Source organism: Rutidosis leptorrhynchoides, chromosome 10 (genome assembly GCF_046630445.1).
Source record: "Rutidosis leptorrhynchoides isolate AG116_Rl617_1_P2 chromosome 10, CSIRO_AGI_Rlap_v1, whole genome shotgun sequence".
Classification (NCBI taxonomy): Eukaryota; Viridiplantae; Streptophyta; class Magnoliopsida; order Asterales; family Asteraceae; genus Rutidosis; species Rutidosis leptorrhynchoides.
Genome location: NC_092342.1, coordinates 122,366,561 through 122,373,549, shown reverse-complemented (window position 1 = coordinate 122,373,549; position 6,989 = coordinate 122,366,561).

Genomic DNA, 6,989 nt, shown 5'->3' with positions numbered 1-6,989 from the left:
GAAAAGGACACGCGTCGGCGGCTGACAAGTGACCTTGCAAGACCACGTGGGAATGCAGAAGGTTAACGCATGTGCAGACATGGGTTATACTTTTTCATCACCTAGGGAACACAACATTCTATTTGTTTAATCAAATAGTGGTTCCAAACCGAATTGGGGTGTTCCTGCAAATAGCTACCAAAGAGGAAAGAAGAGAGCATGCTCTCTGATATAGTTGTCTCCACAAGTACAGACATCCTATGTACCAGTGGACAATAGAACCATTACACGGTTAATAGGACTACTATAAATTGTTGTATCCACTATTGTTACAACTAGTGGTGTGGGTTTATTTTATAGAGTCAAAACGTGTAATAGCTGTTAGTTTACCTCTTAGCTATAATCTAGGTAATCTGTATCAACCAACTATCATTCCGCCAAGGATAGTTGTGATTCTTTGTAATTCACTCAATAAAGAATAACTGTTGAAAATTACCTGTGACTCTATTTATTTGCATGATTGAATACTAATCGAGTTTAACTGTTTAGTTAATTGAAAAGAAATTTTATTCACCCCCCCTCTACAATACTCATGTTGTAATCAAGGGACCAACAACCCTCTCTTGATCATTCCTTGTCATTTGATCACTTTCTTCTCACTCTCACCCTTGCACACACTCAAAATACAGATCACAAACACTCTAATAATCATCTTCTTTAAGCATAGGATTACATATCATCAAGGTATAACTAGCTAAAATAAATCTATTCATCATTTCTAGTCAAAATCAAGAACTTGCATGGTGTAAAAGCTTGATCTATAGTGTTAAATCACTCAATGATGACTATATGGCTAACCTTGATTTTGATGCTAGATCAGTATACTTAAGATCTCTCTGTGTCAATGTCTTAAAATGAAGTTAAAGTAATAGCCAAAGTGGTTAAACTATGTAAATCTATTTTGTCTTTGAGTTATCCATATATTTACTTGAAGTCTATGACCTAAACACCAGCCTATGGTTGCTCTCTGGAACTCATGAATTTATATGATGTTCATATATGTGTTTGAGACTTCTAGTAAAGGTTTCATGATTTAACTCACAGGGAAAATCATTTTAAAATTTTATTTGATGAAACATGTTCAGATTCATGGCAATCTGACCAAGTGTCAAAGATTCATGTATAGCTCATAATATAAAATAGATCTTGAACCAAAGTCTCCTGATATAAGAAGTACACTTAATAAGGAAACCAAGGACAGTAAAATCACCAAAATCCATTAAGAAATTATCAAAATATAGTCCTATCTAGTTGAAACAAGATTTTATTAGAGTCAGAAATTAGTCTAAAACCTTATCTCCAAAGACAAGGTTAATGAAGACTTGGAGGCTATTTCTTATGAGAATAAGCACTTTTGTATGTTCTAAGACTTCTGTAAAGTTCTTGAATCAAATAGATAAGTTTTGCTATTTATAAACTTGCATAAGATCTTGTAGTGTAAAACTGGACTGTTTTGCACACTTGTGAAGAAATGAACTTTAGACCAAATTATGTTCTGAGTTTAGAGGCTAACCTTACATGGTTAGAACCTTTCCAGAGATAGTAAATTCACTTAAAATGGATGTCTAGACTAATAGAAACACCTACACTAATGTTATAGTAAAACTAGTCAAAACAGTCTACATTTAAAACTATAAACTATTAACCTTTGAAACCGAGAAACGAATTGGTCATGTAAGATTTCTTAATAAATTGACCTTATACCTAATATAAATACTATATTAAATAGTATAACCTCTGACTTCATAATATTCATTAGGTTTCAAGCCGGATCACCGTAAACTAAACTGCACTTTCTGAGCTTCGCACTGCATTACATCAATTGTGAGTTCATGGCCCCCTTTGTACTCGTTTTATAATTGTTTTGGGGTGAGAATACATGCTTAATATTTTTAATACATTCTTTATGTATTAGTATGATTTATGATTTTATAAAATTCGTTATAAGTGAGTTTCATAGCCCCTTTTTACATGTTTTATAACTATTTTTGGGGTGAGAATACATGCACTATTTTACTACGCTCTATTTATAAAGTTTGTTTTATAACATTTTCTTATTATTAAATAACACTTTATGCATTTCGAAGTTTGTTATATGTGAGTTTTATGCAAAAAAGCCCTTAACTCGGTAGTATTAATTTCAGTGACTTGTAAGCGCGAATCACTAGAGCAGATCTATTAGGTTTGACAACCTCACCCTACCTTAACTGTGGTGCTAGTTACTTCGACACAATATATTTGGCATAGTGTATAGTCCAATATAGGGTAAAGGAAATCATGTAAGGTACTACATGTGGTGTTAAGCGTTCTTACCAGGTGCTCGGGAAACATACCCACTTTGAAACTGTATGGAAACCATGATAACTGTGAAATCTTATAAACCGTGGAACTGTTTACAAACTTGATATGTTACAAACTATGAACTTATTTTTGTACTTGAAATCTTGAAATCATATTACTTCTAAACTGTTTATTAAGTTGAGATCTTGTGATCTGTTTTACTATCAAACCATTTATGGAACTTAATATTTGTATTACTGTTTTAGAATATATCAAATTATTTGAAACTATGAAACTTTTGTAAACTTTATACGTTGTACAAAAACCTATGAACTCACCAACCTTTGTGTTGACGCTTTAGCATGTTTATTCTCAGGTACTTATTGCTTCTGCTAGAATTTTGCTGTTGCTTAGAGGTTAAGACCAAGCGCTGGGACCACAGTTAGCATCCGTGTCAATGGCGATTTTGACAGGGTGCTACATGTACATAATTCAAATTTTTTCTAAGTACAAATCTTGTTTTGAGAAAATTCATAAAATTTGAAAAAGTTAAAATCCAAAAAGATTTGAATTTTACTGAATAAATGCTAATTTGAGCATCATACCGAATCTGACAAACAATAGTACGAATTCGGTGTAGTGACCCGAACTTTTCCATGTTTATATATATATTAAATGAAATTGTTATTTACATGATTAAGTGTTTCCAACATGTTAAGCAATCAAACTTGTTAAGACTTGATTAATTAAAATATGTTTCATATAGACAATTGACCACCCAAGTTGACCGGTGATTCACGAACGTTAAAACTTGTAAAAACTATATGATGACATATATATGGATATATATATATATATATATATATATATATATATATATATATATATATATATATATATATATATATATATATATATATAGTTAACATGATATTATGATAATTAAACATATCATTAAGTATATTAACAATGAACTACATATGTAAAAGCAAGACTACTAACTTAATGATTTTGAAACGAGACATATATGTAACGATTATCGTTGTAACTACATTTAATGTATATATATCATATTAAGATATATTCATACATCATATTATCATGATAATATAATAATTTAAAATCTCATTTGATATTATAAAAATTGGATTAAAAACATTTAACAAGATCGTTAACCTAAAGGTTTCAAAACAACACTTACATGTAACGACTAACGATGACTTAACGACTCAGTCAAAATGTATATACATGTAGTGTTTTAATATGTATTCATACACTTTTGAAAGACTTCAAGACACTTATCAAAATACTTCTACTTAACAAAAATGCTTACAATTACATCCTCGTTCAGTTTCATCAACAATTCTACTCGTATGCACCCGTATTCGTACTCGTACAATACACCGCTTTTAGATGTATGTACTATTGGTATATACACTCCAATGATGAGCTCTTAGCAGCCCATGTGAGTCACCTAACACATGTGGGAACCATCATTTGGCAACTAGCATTAAATATCTCATAAAATTACAAAAATATGAGTAATCATTCATGACTTATTTACATGAAAACAAAATTACATATCCTTTATATCTAATCCATACACCAACGACCAAAAACACCTACAAACACTTTTATTCTTCAATTTTCTTCATCTAATTGATCTCTCTCAAGTTCTATCTTCAAGTTCTAAGTGTTCTTCATAAATTCTACAAGTTCTAGTTTCATAAAATCAAGAATACATCCAAGTTTGCTAGCTTACTTCCAATCTTGTAGAGTGATCATCCAACCTCAAGAAATCTTTCTTATTTACAGTAAGATATCTTTCTAATGTAAGGTAATACTCATATTCAAACTTTGATTCAATTTCTATAACTATAACAATCTTATTTCGAGTGGAAATCTTACTTGAACTTGTTTTTCGTGTCATGATTCTGCTTCAAGAACTTTCAAGCCATCCAAGGATCCTTTGAAGCTAGATCCATTTTTCTCATTTCCAGTAGCTTTATCCAGAAAACTTGAGGTAGTAATGATGTTCATAACATCATTCGATTCATACATATAAAGCTATCTTATTCGAAGGTTTAAACTTGTAATCACTAGAACATAGTTTAGTTAATTCTAAACTTGTTCGCAAACAAAAGTTAATCCTTCTAACTTGACTTTTAAAATTAACTAAACACATGTTCTATATCTATACGATATGCTAACTTAATGATTTAAAACCTGGAAACACGAAGAACACTGAAAAACCGGACATACGCCGTCGTAGTAACACCGCGGGCTGTTTTGGGTTAGTTAATTAAAAACTATGATAAACTTTGATTTAAAAGTTGTTCTTCTGGAAAAATGATTTTTCTTATGAACATGAAAATATATCCAAAAATCATGGTTAAACTCAAAGTGGAAGTATGTTTTCTAAAATGGTCATCTAGACGTCGTTCTTTCGACTGAAATGACTACCTTTACAAAAATGACTTGTAACTTATATTTCCGACTATAAACCTATACTTTTTCTATTTAGATTCATAAAATAGAGTTCAATATGAAACCATAGCAATTTGATTCACTCAAAACGGATTTAAATTGAAGAAGTTATGGGTAAAACAAGATAGGATAATTTTTCTTATTGTAGCAACGTGAAAATTGGTAACAAATCTATATTAATCATATCCTAGCTAACTTATATTGTATTATACATGTATTCTAATATATTATGTAATCTTGGGATACCATAGACACGTATACAAATGTTTTGACATATCATATCGACCCATGTGTATATATTATTTGGAACAACCATAGACACTCTATATGCAGTAATGAGGGAGTTAGCTATACAGGGTTGAGGTTGATTCCAAAAATATATATACTTTGAGTTGTGATCTAGCCTGAGACGTGTATACACTAGGTCGTGGATTGATTCAAGATAATATATATCAATTTTTTTCTGTACATCTAACGTTGGACAACTAGTTGTAGGTTACTAACGAGGACTGCTGACTTAATAAACTTAAAACATCAAAATGTATTAAAAGTGTTGTAAATATATTTTGAATATACTTTGATATATATGTACATATTTGTTATAGGTTCGTGAATCGACCAGTGGCCAAGTCTTACTTCCCGACGAAGTAAAAATCTGTGAAAGTGAGTTATAGTCTCACTTTTAAAATCTAATATTTTTGGGATGAGAATACATGCAGGTTTTATAAATGATTTACAAAATAGACACAAGTACGTGAAACTACATTCTATGGTTGAATTATCGAAATCGAATATGCCCCTTTTTATTAAGTCTGGTAATCTAAGAATTAGGGAACAGACACCCTAATTGACGCGAATCCTAAAGATAGATCTATTGGGCCTAACAAACCCCATCCAAAGTACCGGATGCTTTAGTACTTCGAAATTTATATCATATCCGAAGGGTGTCCCGGAATGATGGGGATATTCTTATATATGCATCTTGTTAATGTCGGTTACCAGGTGTTCACCATATGAATGATTTTTATCTCTATGTATGGGATGCGTATTGAAATATGAAATCTTGTGGTCTATTGTTACGATTTGATATATATATATATATATATATATATATATATATATATATATATATATATATATATATATATATATATATATATAGGTTAAACCTATAACTCACCAACATTTTTGTTGAAGTTTAAAGCATGTTTATTCTCAGGTGAATACTAAGAGCTTCCGCTGTTGCATACTAAAATAAGGACAAGATTTGGAGTCCATGTTTGTATGATATTGTGTAAAAAATGCATTTAAGAAACGTATGTTGATGTAATATATTTCTATTGTAAACCATTATGTAATGGTCGTGTGTAAACAGTATATTTTAGATTATCATTATTTGATAATCTACGTAATGCTTTTGAAACCTTTATTGATAAAATAAAGGTTATGGTTGTTTTAAAAATGAATGCAATCTTTGAAAAACGTCTCATATAGAGGTCAAAACCTCGCAACGAAATCAATTAATATGGAACGTTTATAATCAATATGAACGGGACATTTCATTCGGTAAGTTCAAAATTTTGAAAAATTGTCTCAGAAATATTTTTCATTGAAAATGTGATAATCTTGAATGATTTTTAATAAAAGATTTGTCAAAGATTGAAGTTAATTTATTTAAATTTGAAAATGGACTGCATTCGATAAAATAGGCCCATTCGGTAAGGCCCATGTTTTCAAAATCATTCAGTATCTATAAATAGGAGGGTCAAAGTCAAACTTTCTCTCACTTTGAGTTAATTGCATACTGAATCTGACTTAACTTACTGAGTCTTCCAAATCTACCGAATCCGTTCTTCTGTTTCTTCAAATTCTTGGTATTTCTTCGTTTTAATCAAATCAAAGTTGCTCATATTGTAGATCTGAGATAATTGAATGAATATTAATCAGAAAATATTACAAATAACAAGATTGTGACAATTTTGAAAAGTGTTGATTATACCGAATCTGAGTCGAATATCTTGATTCTTAGATTAAACTCATATGATTAGGATAATTAACAAGAAATCTTGTCAAATCTATGTTACATTGGTTGATCTATCAATTGACCGAGTCTGATTACATGTTTAATTGAGTATTTGATTGATTCTGTACATACCGAATGTGTTCTTGCTACAGTACCGAGT